Genomic DNA, 14,906 nt, shown 5'->3' with positions numbered 1-14,906 from the left:
TGTGTGTGTGTGTGTGTGTGTGTGTGTGTGTGTGTGTGTGTGTGTGTATCACATCTCCTGTATTCACTCATCTGTTGCTGGACACTTAGGTGGTTTTCCCTATCTTGGCTATTGTGAATAATGTTACAGTGAACATAAACATATCAGGTAAGGTACTGATTTCATTTTGGGGGGATATATACCCAGAAGAGGGATTGCTGGATCATATGGTAGCTGTATTTTTAGTTTTTTCAGGAATCTCCATATTCTTCTCCATAATGACTGAACCAATGCACCTTCTCACCAAAGGTGTACAAGGGTTCTCTTTTCTCCACATCCTCTCGCCAGCATTTGTTTCTCTTGTCTCTTTGATAATAGACATCCTGATACCTGTGAGGCGATATCGCATTGAGATTTTGATTTGTATGAAAGCACTCTTTGCTATACTGTTGGCCATTTGCATGTCGTCTTTGGAAAAATGTCAATTCAGGTTGTTTGCCAATTTTTTAATCTGGTCACTTGGTGTGTGTGTGTGTGTGTGTGTGTTTGGCTGTTCAGTTGCATGAGTTCCTTATTTTGGTTATTTGGATATTGTCTGAAATATATCCAATATGTGGTTTGCAAATATTTTCTCCTATTCTGTAGGTTGTCTATTATATCTTGTTGATGGTTTCCTTTGCTGTGCAGAAGCTTTTTAGTTTGATGTAGTCCCACTTGTTGATTTTTGCTTTTATTGCCTGAGCTTTTGGTATCATATCCAAAATATTACTAGCAAGGCCAACGTCAAGAAGGTTTTCCCCTATGTTTTCTTCTAGGATTTTTATGGTTTCAGGTCTTACGTTTAAGCCTTTAATCCATTTAGAGCTGATTTTCTTGTATGGTGTAAGATGACTCCAATTTCATTCTCTTGCATGTGGATATCCAGTTTTCCCAGTGCTATTTATTCTTTCCCCATTATGTATTCTTGATGCCCGTGTCAAAATTAGTTGACCATATATACTTGGGTTCATTTCTGGGCTCTCTATTCTGTGCCATTGATTTATGTGCCTGTTTTAATGCCAGTACCGTACTGTTTTGATTACTTTAGCTTTTTATTTAGCTTAAAATCAGGAAGTGTGATGCCTCCACTCTTCTTCTTTCTCAAGATTGCTTTGTCAGGGACTTTGAAAAGGCCTGAAAGCAGCAGAACTTTACTAGAAAGTCAAAATAGTTCACTTCATTCTTCAATGAAGGCCAGCCTGGCCAACATCTGAATTTTCCCCTGTCCCTGAGAGTAGCAGAGGAAGTGCCTGAGAGAGGGCCTGAAGTGGCCTGAAGACACAGAGGGTCTGGGCAGACCTGACAACCCAGAACCAAGTAGGAAGGGAGGACACTGGGAGATGCAGTGGCCCGGGGAGAAAACAGAAACCCAGAATGACTAAGTTTTCTCAGAAGACACTAAGAAAATGGAAAGCAACTGAGTTTAACTAGGATTCGTTAACAGTAACGTCATGCTAGAAAATCGAAATGAGCACTAAGAGGGAGGAATTAAGTCGAGTTTTAGGAAGATCAAGTGACATTTTTGTACATCTGAACTGTTGTACATTGTGACCACTTAACCCAGATGAAGTGGTGGCTGAGACAGTCAACAGTCTTAAGCAAAGGTTAGTCGGTAGATGACCTGCCAGGCGGGTGGACGCGTGCATGGTGACTGAAGCCGTTGAGTAGATGAGATCGTCCAGGAAATCCACCTACGGTGAGAAGAGAAGAGAACCAGAGCGTGAGTCTAGACATGTACGGGTCAGGTAGAGAGGACCCAGCAAAGAGGACCAACCAGAGAGGTGGGAAGGACACCAGGGAGCCCAGTACTTCAGAAGCCACAGGAAGAGGGTTTTAAAGATGTTATGCAGGATGATGCTGACAGAGCAAGTGGGGAGAGAACTATAAAATATCCATTGAATCTCCTATATGTTAACAGTTACTTACAACTTCCCCTAACGTTTGTGAATAGACACAAAGGGAAAGGGGGATGCTGATAATCACTGTGCTACTTCTGGGAGATTCACCCTCCGATATCTGCCGGGTTTTGTTATTAGGTGTAGTCTGTGTTCAGATATTTTAATGATCTAGGCAGCTTTTTAAAAAATTTCTTGAATAGTTTGTAAAAGTTCACAGTAAATATAGTTCAAAGAATTCAAACTGAGGTCACAAATTGGGCCAGATATTGCTTGGTCAATATTTAATCCCTGCAAGGGATCTAGATTCATTATTGTACCTTTGGATGTGCTTATTTACCTCAGGAAAATCAAACTCCATCCTAAATTTCTCTGTAAACCAGCCTGGGTTTGCCAATCTTCTGACCACATTTAAACCAAGAATTTCCACCACCTGTTCCCTTTTCCTCCAATTCTAGTGATTTTCCCAGTTATACTTACATACCTTCAGACATCACAAACCCCACACAGGTATTCAGATGCACTTATAGGAGGGAGTAGATTATCAGTACCACGGTCCATGTTTGCTTATCCTCAAGTTATTTCATGTAGATTGGTTTTGTCTTCCTCAGTCAGATTTTCAACCCTTGCAAGCAGGACCATGCCATGTACTATATATTCATTTTTCTGTTACCCTAGCACACTTATTCATCACACCGTAGACATTTAATAATGGCTTATTAATTGGCTGGAAAGCTGTTTCATTTCCTCCAAGAATTATATGTGGAGCAAAGTACAGTGGGCAGTGGAGCAAAGATTTAAAAGTTTTGTTTTTATTAAAACAAAAAAATGTCACATTACATTCTTTAAATGTTTATTTGTTTTTGTATGTTGTACGCTTTTAAACTTCTAGTCAGGGAAGGCCTTACATTGTAGAAGGCCTAATGTATAGAGGTCCTGTCTCCCTAGATCATCAGAATTGCTAAGCCCGCAATTTGGAACCTCGCCGTGCAGGCAGCTGCCAGCCCCTGCAGAGGCACATTTAGCCGATACGCTGTGGAACCTGCCAGCCGGGGTTCAACAGGCCACCGCTGCAGCACTGACCTTCCTGGCAAACCATACCTCCCCATGAAGAATTTCACTTGGAAGACCAAATCAAGCTAGTTTACAAATAATTATGTCACTAAAGTAAGCCTAATAGTCACCTGAAACTTTCATTATCTCATGCTTCTCAAAAATCTACGGGCATCTTCAAATAATTGCTACGCCCAACTTCGTTGTAACAACTCAATCAGCCTTAGCTGGATTACGTAAAGTGACCTGGGAAAGCTTCTTACCTACTCTGAGGAAAGCCCTAGACCTAGAGGGCTGAGATAGGGAGGGTGGGAGGGAGGCTCAAGAGGGAGGGGACATATGTGTGCATATGGCTGGTTCACTTTGGTGTACAACAGAAATAACACGGTACTATGGAGCAATTATGCTCCAATGAAGATCTATTTAAAAAAAAAAAAGTACAAAAGCAAATTTTTTCTAGAGGTCACTTTGAAAATTCATCAGGATATTCTAAGTTATAATCATGCCTAATGGTCGTGTGGTGAAAACAGTGAAGGGGCCAGTAATATATCTTGAATGTATGGTTATCTGGTGGTTCAGCTTGATTTAAAGACAGATTAAGAGAAAAGGAGCACAGACTCAGCCTGGGCTGGATACCTGTTGGCATTGAGTGATGTGTACAGGGAGGTTCATTCTGCTATTCTGTCCTTTTCTACTCTTGTGAATGTTTGAAATTTTCTATAATAAAAGATTAAACAAACAAAAAAAGTAAGCCCTAGAAAATGTGGATAATGAGAATAATTAAGTTTCCAACTTTATTTTAACAAGCTGTAACCTTATTTTATAAGGCTCTCTCTCTGTGAGACATATTTTTTAATGTGGGAAAGTGTCGAAAGTAAAGTAATGGCCAAGTGAAAACTGAGGAACTAATTAAGAAGTTTAAAAATAAAATTAGGTAAGTACACGAACTGCTTGTTTTATATCTTTGTTTTGATAATAATCATTATAAATTGAAATTGATAGGAGTTAACTGCACCTGCATTTTCACTGAGAGGAATTTAGTACAGGATTTATATAACTAGAGTGCGGCCATCTGATCACAGAGCCTATGCTGTGGTATTCAGAAGTATACGATGACATCGCATTATTTCACTTTGAATAATGTGCAGAGTTGCTCCTTTGGGGGGAGGGGGCGTTTCTTCTTAACTATGGTGCACCTGGCAATTGTGTTGACCTCTGTGAAGGAAGAAAAAGATTAATTGTAGGATAAATATACCCTAGTAACACAAAAGCATATTTTCTTTCTCTCTTTTTACAAAGAAGCTGTGACTGTCCAACAGGCTGTAATTTTTTTAATGGGTTGCAAGGTTAACAAATAAGGACATTATGATAATTCCCATGCTTCATTTACATAATACCATCGGTAAATTCAACTCTAAATCAAAGCAGTCCCTTGCCATGCATACATACAGTAGGTATAAGGAAAATGCTTTCAGAGTAAATGTCAGAAGAAAAGAGCAATCTATTTATTTCTGAATTCTTATGGCATCTAGATTCATGCAGTAGTCCTAACATTTTCAGTTATTATGGTGCAGATTTGGTATTTGTTGTAAGGTATGCCTGTCAATTTACCATTGTAATGCTGGCCCTAGAAATGCATTTTGCAAACTACCCAAGAATATGTCTGCACGTGTACCTGTAAACATATTTATATCCATGTGAAGACCAGGTAGCTCAAATAATGTTGGGTCACATACTTTATAGGAATTTTTTTTTCATTAAGAGTAGAAAGTAAAGAGAGATCAGAAGTTATATTGCTTTTCCTCCCAACATACCTCTGATGATCACTTATCTTCTTACATTTATTTGCTACTATTCTCTCTTCATAAGAAATAATACTAATTCCCCCCAAATCTTTCAAAAAATGACAACCTTCAGTATCCAAAAACAAATGATTTTATTTACAACCTTACAATTCAGTGAGTATCATTTATTTTTAGCATTTCAGTTATATTAAATACTAACCATAAAAGCAGTTTGCCATACATGGGTTTACACTCTGAATTATCAAGTGTAAATTATTGATTTTGATGAGTTAACTGACTTAATTCCAACAGAACAGTTGACCTAGAAGCATTAAATGGAAATAGTTAAATTTTTTGCACTCAAATTATTTCTTCTCATTCCACAATTTTTATCTATTCTAAACTACAGAGAACACGGAGCTGCCATGGAAGCAGGAGGGCAATGAACAGTATATTTTCCCCCAACTTCCCATTAAATTTCTGATTTAAAAAATGCACGAAAAAAAGACTAACCATGTCCTCAGCAGAGGAAACAGTTTTTTCTTTACATATTTTGACATCATATTACTTAGCTACGAGATCAGTTCAAAGGGAAATTACATAGCATATTTGACAAAATAATATAGTCAACAAGGTAAATTCACATGGAGTTTATAATTTCATATCACATAGAGAAAATACCTTCTTAAATGTCTAGTGTATTTTTAAATTTTTCTTACAGACATACTGGGCTAGTCCATAAACTCCCAAATATCAGAACTGAACCAGATTACATTTTCTGACCATGATGCAGTTGAGATAGAAGTGTAAAAATAAGTCTTAAAATTAAGAATCAGTATGAAATCTGAGGTGAAGCAATTATAATTAGAGTTATGTTATTTCAAAATAATAAAAATGAGAATAGCTATATATATATATATATATAACTATATATATAACTATGAATGTAATGCAACCAGATCTACATTCATGGGAAAATTCAGATCATTAAATGTTTTCATGATTAACTGAGAGAAAATAATAAAAAAAGGATGTAAAGTAAGATTTCTTTTTTTAAAAAAAAAGGAGAACAAGTATTTTTCAGCCCCAGGAAAAACACAAAAAGAGAAATAATTTTGATAAGACAGAAATATACCAGATATCTAAATGAAGCTAAAATAGTATTTTTTGAAAATAAAACAAAATAGACTAATTACCTAAAAAAGAAGCCACAAAAAAATAGAAATAAGAACAGTATTATAATAACTATAGTTGATAATATTAAAATCTTGGCATGCTGTGAATGCAATCAATTTCACAGAGACAAATATGAGGCTAAAGTATAAATTTCTGAGAAGACATAGTCAGTACGATGATGTGTCTGTCAAAGAATTCCCTTGAAAAAAGTCTTCCAGGAACTCACAGTGTTTTAGACAAGTGCATTCAAAATTCATGGAACAAGTAATTTCCATAGTGTGTGATCTGCTTGGGAGAAAAAGAAAAATACAGAAAGTCACCTATTTTATGAAGATCATCTACCCTAGAAGCAAAGTCTGACAAATAACCTTTTAGGAAGAAGGAAGGGAGAGGAGGGAGAAAGGAGAGAAAAAGAAGAGGAAAGCTATGGATCAATCTCAGGGATTTAGAGGTAAAACTCCGAAGTATAGTACTAGCTAATTGAATGCATGTTACATTAAAAGACTATCCAAATAACACATATCAATGTAACATAATATCCAAGTTCAAAAGAAAACCATCTTGATAAATGCTAAAACAGTTTCTAATAAAATCTAATACTGAGTCCTAATGAAAAGCAAAACTCTTACTTAATTAGAAATAGGAGATTCTTTAGCAATATAAAGAGTATATTTCTTAAATCAATTGTCAACATCATAATAATGGTAAAACACTGAAAGCAGTTCCTTTAAAAAGCAGGATTAAGGTAAGGATGCTAGTAACAACACTTTTTTACGTTATTTATTTGGGAATTTCTAGCTGAAGCAATAGGACAGCAACAGAAGTTTCTGAAAAGCATGATTATTGAAAAGAAGAAGATAGGATTATAGGAGTATTAGCAGACAACATGAATTTTGACAATAAAAATGCAGAGAATGAACCAAAATAATGATTGGTACTTGTAAAAGAATTCAGCAAAGATACGTAGCTTTCCTATAATAATTTATAATGGGAAAAGAACATATTGGAAATAAGAGCAAAAACAAATAGAATACCTTGAAATAAAGTTAGCAAGAAAACCACAGAAAGATAAAAAAAAAAAAAAGAAGAGGTGGACAGTGGAATGACTCACTGTGTTTCTGGATTGAAAGATAAGAAAATGTAAACATATTCTAAAGTTGATTTCTAGGTTAAAAAAGTTGTGTTCAATTTCTATGAGATTTTCTTTAGAACTTAATGTCCCTAGATATCATTTGTAAATTTCAGGAAAAAAGAATAATTATAAGTGAGGTCTTGCCTTTTAGATGGTAGAACAAATAATATAAAGCTACCATTAAAACCATATGCCTCTGTTACGAAAATCAACCACAGATTAATGGAACAGAGCAGATAGCCCTAAAATCGACTGTAGTATTTATGAAAACCTGTCCCCAAAAGATATACAGCAAACCAATAAGAAATGGACATGTAATGCTTAAATTTTTCTGATTTGGGGAGAATAAATAAAACAGCCTTACCTTATACTGAATACCCCAATATTTACCAGACATATTAATGAGAAACCAGATGATATGAATTGACTATTTCACAGTCTCTGCTTAGGAAATGACAAAGCATAAGAAGTAATAAAAAGCATTACAAAGAAACACTGTGGTCGATTTGCACTGTGTAAACGTTAAAACCTAGACATTAGAAAGCCTCATTTAAAGTTAAAGAGCTACAGACAAACTGGATAAAATATATAGAACAAGTGGAAAAATGGTTAACGTATGTAACATAGAAAGAGCTCTTGTAAATCATTAGGAAAAACACAAACACCATCCATGGAAAAATGGACACATTGATTTATTTATAGAAGAACAAATGCAAATGGAAAACAAGCATATATATGATTGCCGTGGAAATTAAAAGTATAAATTAAGTTACTATTTTTTACTCATCACAATGGGAGGGATGAAAAAATATTTAACGGTGACAAGAATGTGCTAGTTTAATTATCCTCAAACACTAATGGTGAGACTAAAGACGCAACATTTCAAAAAGTGATTTGGCAAAATATGTAAAAAAGCATTGAAATCATTTCTGTCATTCACCCAGTAAGCCCACTTATGAGAACATAGCCTAAGGAACTAATCAGAGCTGAAAGAGAAAAATTACGTACATGGCCAAAAATAAAATTAGACAATAAGAAAATGATTAATAAGTAATGGCACATTCATATATGGAATATAAACAGCCTTAAAATTCATCTTTCAAGGAAGAACCTTAGCAAACCGCTAGCTAATCTAACTAGGGATACAAGACTGCAGAATTGGAATGGGAATCCTGTAAATACGTCGGCTTAATCTTCCCCCGTGTCAGGGGGTTCACTGACAAAAGCATCCATATACAGGGCCAAGAGAGACTGGTGGAGGGAGGGCCAAGTGCTTGCTCTCCAGTAGAGTGGACACTCTCCATCCCTCCCTACCTTGGACCTTCAGAGTCCATTCTGTACAAAATGAAGAATCTGAATAATGTTCCTGCAGCCTGTACAGGGCTTCCACACCAGGTGGGAGAAGACTAGAATGCCATCTCCAGATAAGTTATCTTTGCTGCCAGGCTGTCTTGTGCCACTGAAAGCTGTCTTGCCACCTCCTGTGGCCATGCCTGCGACCAGACATGTCCTTATAAGGAATAGTAGCTTTTTAAAAATATTGGTGTATTTCACCTTACCTTGATAAGAACCACCTATCTGTTACAAAGTATGAGTGGGGCAGGGAGGTGGGGGGAGGCCAGAAGCAAACTGAATGTTGCTTGTTTAAAATCAGGTAGTATTCTTCTATTCTGTGGTTTTTACAGGGCAATTTGAGAAAGTAACTGAGCAGTGAATAAATAATTTTCCCAAATTTGGCTCTTCGGAAAAACAATTAACGTAGGTTTTCACCTCGAGCTATATACCCATATATTTTTCAGATAGAGATCAATATGGTCTTGAAAAACAACCAAGAGGTAATTGGGGGGCTCTTAAATGCCACCCCTGAGTTTTCCTTATTCTCCAGTCAGATGAGCATGTAGTTTTGTTGTTTGTCTCCATAATCCCATGGATGGTCGTACACAGGATACATGCTCACAGCTCAACATGACACCCAGTAGGTGGCACTCTCAAGACACTGTCAGCGTCACTGTGTGCATTCCCGTATGCTTCTCATAGGGCACCCCCGTTTATGTATGCTAGATGGCTGGGGGTGAGGGAGCAACCTACCTGCATAGACCAGACGAAACTAGCCTCTGAGGACTCTAATCCATGACCTGTGCCCTACGGGGGTGACACAAGAAAATGGCAGATACACAGTGAGCATGTCCAAGAGACAGATGGTGGTCCAGAGGGGACGTCTGTGGGTCTCACCACACAAATAGAGCTGCATTATTCTCCTGTTTCTTCTGTGAGACAGGAGGGGCAGGCTGGGGGCAGCATCTTCCCCAAACCTAAGAGTGTAATTTATTGAAAAACTAAATGCTCAGTTTTCAAGGTTCTTGTGCAAAGTACTCAAACCAGAGTGGCAGAAAGCTTGAAGCCCATGAGCTGTAGGATAAGGACTGGTGGGAGTTGGCTCTAGGGCATCGGTGTTCAGTTGATAGGAAAAGAAGAACTAAAGGAATCACTTGAGCAGTTCCGAATGGAGCTGGAGGCTGACAGCTCCCTGCTTGCTGAGAAGGTCAGAGGGAGCCTGTGAGCCAGACCACTGAACACTAAGGCATCCCTGAAGTGTTCAGGACACTCAGAGCAGACTTACAGCTCTTCACCTCAGGAAAACTCAAGGGAACACAGAGTGGAGTAAAACAAGTGGTCCAATTCAGGGCAACCATGAGAAGTGAAAATATCTCTGGGAACTCAGAGCATGAGGCAGTGCAAGGCAGAGAGGAGTGCAGAGGGACTGAACTGTCCACACAAGCTCAGAACCTGCGTCCATTTCTGTTCAAGAGCGCCTTGCCTGGCTGAAGGGCAGATGAGGTGAAAGGCAGACAGGTTGCGAACCTGACTACGGTGAACCTTGCCTTTAACAAATAGCAGTGAACACTCCTCCCTTCTAAGATTTCCTCTGGGTCCCTATATTGCTTAAAGTTCATGACTGTCCATTTGTAAATGGGAATTTACAAAAGCTAAACAATTGATTTCTTAAGGAAGGTATTACAATAACATAAGTGCATTTCTGTGCTGCTAATATCCTGTTTATACATGTGATACTTTTGCAAATTATACTCTGCATGTTTACTTAAGTAAAATAGTATAATTATGATTAAAATGAGAATAATACTGAAATTCAATTTTCTAGAGCAAATATTGGCAATGAGTTTTAAATCTGTCTTCTTCTGAATGCAAAACGTTGAGATGTTTTTCCTTTCATTGCATTCCTGATCAACTCAAATGCTTAATGAAATTATTACCAGAGCTACAATATAAATAAATACTTTACCTTCTGGCTATTTAATATAGCAGCAACCTTTACCAGCTAATACGTATCATGCACATCATACAAAATAGTCACAAACCTAATTTTGCTATTGCCAGCGTTGATGCGCTGCTGGTAATTTGTGATTATAAATGTTTATGTCACTTTTGTAATTAAGGGGTTAGAATGACGTTGGCAGGCAGTGTCTGTGCTCCCCCAAAGGAACAAAAATTTAGAGGGCAAAATAAACTTAACGCCTTTCTGAAATATTTGTATGCTGAAAAGCTCACAGGCAGTTTGCTCTTCAAAAATACAAAATAGCCTGGGGAAATTTAATCTGAACAGTCAGACCCTGTTGAATACATTCCTCAATAATTTTCACTTACTGGCTGCCCAAGTTACATGGCCATGTGTTAAGGGAAGACACCCTTTAAGAATATTTAGCATTATCCTGGTGAAGAAAAAAGTCAATTCTGCAAGATATAAGAATTAATTGGAAATTCTGAAAATTCAACACGTTTTGGGATTTTTTTTTGTCTCTGTAGTATGCACATGCCCTCATGCATATTTATAATTTTACATAAATGTGACCATACCATACATTCCAGGATTCTTTTGAATGCAATATTTTTTTCATTTTCTCTTTTTTTCCTGTTTCTTCCCCCCTCCCGCCCACCGCCATTCTCCCTCTCCAACCCACATTACTCTCCCCATCAAGGAAGCTCTTATAAAACATGTGTTCTTTTATATCTTTTGTAGATGTGCATAAATGCCCTTACAGACACATACAGATATAGAGATTTTTTGTCATTATTTTATTATGCATCTTGCTTTTCTCCCTTACTACCTCAGCAGGAATCCCTGCACATCAACAGGTATAGCTAAAAATCATTCTTTTTAATAGCCATATGGTATTCCATATGAAGATCACAATAATTTATGTAACCTTTCTCCTATTGTTAGGTATTCACTTTGTTTCGATTTTTTGCCACTATGAAAAATGTTGCAGAAAACTTCTCTGAAAATGTCCTTGTATACTGATGATATTTTTATGGGATAAGCCTCCAGGGGTGGAGCCGTTGAGTTGAAAGGCATTTTGGGTTTTGATAGATTGCTCTCCTAAAAGGCCCTAAGAAGATGTTTCCTTCAACAATTTGTTTGAATTCACTTTTTCTGACATCCTGTCCAGCAGTGTTATCCTTCTTTTTAATCTTAGCTAATATGCCTGGAGTAAAATGATATTACACTGTTATTTTAATTCATATTGTCTTGTCTGCTGACAGGCTCATTTGCCTTTCATGCTTGTTGGCTTTTTGGATTTGAACTTGAACTTGCTATTTACATCTTTTGCCCATTTTTCTGTTGGTCTGTATTTGGTAGTCATTTGCCACCTTTTTATGACTTCTGAGTTGTAGTGAAGACATTTGTACCCCTACATTGTTCATGAAGTCATCCAGATTTCCTTTCAGGATGTTTGTGGGTTCCTTCATTTACATTTATCTTTGAAGAATCAAGATTTATTTTTGTATCTGGTGACAATACTGATCCAGTTAAGAAAATTATATTGAGTGTCTGCTCTTCACTTAGCACTGTGTCTCTAAGCTAAAATGGATTCAGTTAGGCTTTTTAGCATCTCCAAACACCTACCACCTGTACATCCAGTGAAGAAGCATGAGGGCATCAGATCCTAAGGTATAATGCCCACCATCCAAAAACATGGTCCCACTATTTTTTTAAAGTCATAGGTAAAAATAGTAAGAAGTATGAGATTAAGTGTTGCATTATTTTGCTAGGGCTGCCATAACAAAGTTCCACAGACTTGGGGGATTAAACAACAGAAATGTTATTTCCTCACAGTTCTGTAATCTAGAAGTCCAAGATCAACGTGTTGGCAAGTTTGGTTTCTTCTGAGGTCTCTCCTTGGCTTATAGATGCCATCTTCTCCCTCTGTCTCCACATGGTCTGCCTTCTGTGTGTGTCTGTATCCTAATCTCCTCTTCTTACGAGAACACCGAGCATACTGAATTAGGCCGTAGTGACCTCACTTTGAAGACCCTTTCTCCAAACACCTTCATATTCTGAGGAACTGGGGGTTAGGACTTCAGTGTATGAATTTTGAGGGGACACAATTCAGCCCATAACACGTTTCAAATAAATTGCACAGCCAGTGAGTACCACTGATGTTCACGTGAGACGGAGATGACTGGGCCATCTGTGAAAGCTTCACGGAAGAGGCGGAGGTGGAGACAGGCACTGAAGGATGCTTCAGATTTCAGTGAGACCATGAAAAACCTTTCTATGAGAAGATGAGAATAAGCAAAGTTACAGCTCTAAACATGGTGTGCTGGGGTTCCAGTTAGGTAACGAAGCTGACCAGAGGAGGTAGTTCATTTGGGGGGGAAGTGGGCGATCAATTGGAATGGCTGAGATTGTAAGTAACTTGGATTTAGGAGAGGTTTCGGTTTAATGGAGAAGGAAAAAAGCATCACGAATTTTTGGAAAGTGAAATTTCATCGTGGTATTTAAGGAAGGAAAATCTGGTTCTCATGTGTGAGATAAAGCACAGAGCGCATTAAGACGCTGCCACGGTTGTTAAATGAGCTGTTTAGCCCAGGGTGGTAGCAAGGGTAAGCAAGAACTAGTGGATGAGGATTAGGCATTTCAAAGAATGTGTCAAAAAAGTTGACAGAATTTGCTGATTGCCTGCTTCCAGGAAACGAAGAAGAGGAATTAGGCGCGGGTGACATCAATATTACAAACCTGGGGGACAGAAATACAGTGCCATTAAGGTTGTGGTGTACAGAATCTTAGATGGAGAAGAAAGATGACCCCTGGCTCACCTGAGTCTGAGAGTTTGAGATGCACGTATTCAACAGGGGTAGGAAATTAGGGCCGAGCTCTGGTGGATGAGAGGTTCTAGCCAAGTTATGGATTGGGAAGTCATCTGTAGGGGGGTCATTGTGCAAAGTACAAGGAGCTGGGAGCACCATGATTCATTCCAGGAGGCAAAGGATTGTTTCCTCATCCAGCAAACTTTTATTAATCACTTACTATGTGTCAGGCATTTCCTTAAGTGCCAGGAATACAAAGGTAAATGAGATAAGGTGTCTTGCCCTCAGAAACCTCACCCTCAGTCATAAAGGGAAGGGGTGGTCGATAATGTTAAATGGTCATGAAGTCAGAGATAATAAGGACAGAAAAGTGGCCTTTGGCTTGGGCAGTAAAGTTGTCACCCTTGACTGTCTAGAAGGCAGGTTCTGTAGAGTCTTGGTGATAGAAATCAGATAGAATGGCAACATTTGATGAGAAAATGAAGAAAGAGCAAGACTTCCTTTATTCCCAGAATCTGTTTGTTTTTCCCTTTCGTGGCATTTATTCAGGTTCTTTGCCACCTTAAATTTAATTAATTGCTGTTACAATAGTAATATTCTGATATTTTAATTCAGACTTTAAATAGTATTAAAGTCAAGTTAAAATTTAGTCCCTGGTCACCTTTATGTTTCTAAAAACATAATAACTTGATACTATATTTTAATGTTTCTTGCCATTCAGATTCAAATAAGATATATAAGTGCATATGGCCAATACGTTTAAAAATAATAAAACTTGGTAAGAGCCAATCAGAGCTGTTTAATAATCAGCCCTGGGGCTTCCCTGGTGGCGCAGTGGTTGAGAGTCCGCCTGCCGATGCAGGGGACACGGCTTCGTGCCCCGGTTCAGGAGGATCCCACATGCCGCGGAGCGGCTGCGCCCGTGAGCCATGGCCGCTGAGCCTGCGCGTCCGGAGCCTGTGCTCTGCAATGGGAGAGGCCACAACAGTGATAGGCCCACGTACTGCAGAAAAAAAAAAAAGAAAAAATCAGCCCTGGGAGAGAGGATAAATTAGGAGAAGGAAAATAATAAAAGACCACTGTTTTTGGTGGTGGCGAGAATTCAGCTTTTACCATCTTTCCTCGCGCCTGTGATGGTCTAAGACAGGATTCGGCTAGGGCTCCGGTATCTGGATTCCCTCCACCTCCTCTGTCTACTCCTTTGGAGGAAAAGGGAGAGAGAGAATGGGAGATGAACCTCCAGGGATTGGTTGGAAAAGCACTTTTACTCCTCCTGTCTATAACTGATCTCTATTAACGTGGTCTCATTAACAAAGATCCCGTTTTCTTTTGTTTTATTCTAAAAAGGACGGTAATGAATGATTGTCCTGGTTTGCACCGTTCCATGCCTTACACCACGATGACATACTCCCAACTAGCTGATCTATCTTTGTCATCCAGCAATTTCCCATAAATTTTAAAATGAATGAGTTGGCTAACGTTAGGATATGAATGCTCTTGTGATAAATATGTTCACACAGTGAGCTGGGGCTGGGACTAGAAAGTTAGGCATCTGTGAGTCTCCATCCTGGTTGGAGTGGTCTTTCACTGCCAGTCCCGGCTGCTCACACGTAGTAAGTATGGAGCATTCATTGATTTGATTAGATTTGACGTGATCTGATTAGAATCGTTTGGAACAATTCAGTTCCTCTGTGTATTTCTATCTCTGAGGATTAGGAATTATTGTTGCCCCATTATTAT

At 38.3% G+C, this 14,906-nt stretch overlaps 1 protein-coding gene across 1 annotated transcript in view; it reads left to right on the top strand.

Moving 5' to 3' along the window:
- MYO3A (myosin IIIA) overlaps positions 1–14,906 on the top strand; it is a 170,475-nt gene that overhangs the window by 141,590 nt on the left and 13,979 nt on the right. The gene's annotated exons all lie outside the window — the stretch shown is intronic.

The sequence above is a fragment of the Monodon monoceros genome, unplaced genomic scaffold (assembly GCF_005190385.1).
Source record: "Monodon monoceros isolate NGI ecotype Baffin Bay Population unplaced genomic scaffold, NGI_Narwhal_1 Super_Scaffold_21, whole genome shotgun sequence".
NCBI lineage: Eukaryota > Metazoa > Chordata > Mammalia > Artiodactyla > Monodontidae > Monodon > Monodon monoceros.
Note: the sequence above shows the minus strand (reverse complement) of the source record. Positions and strands in the feature narration are given on the sequence as shown.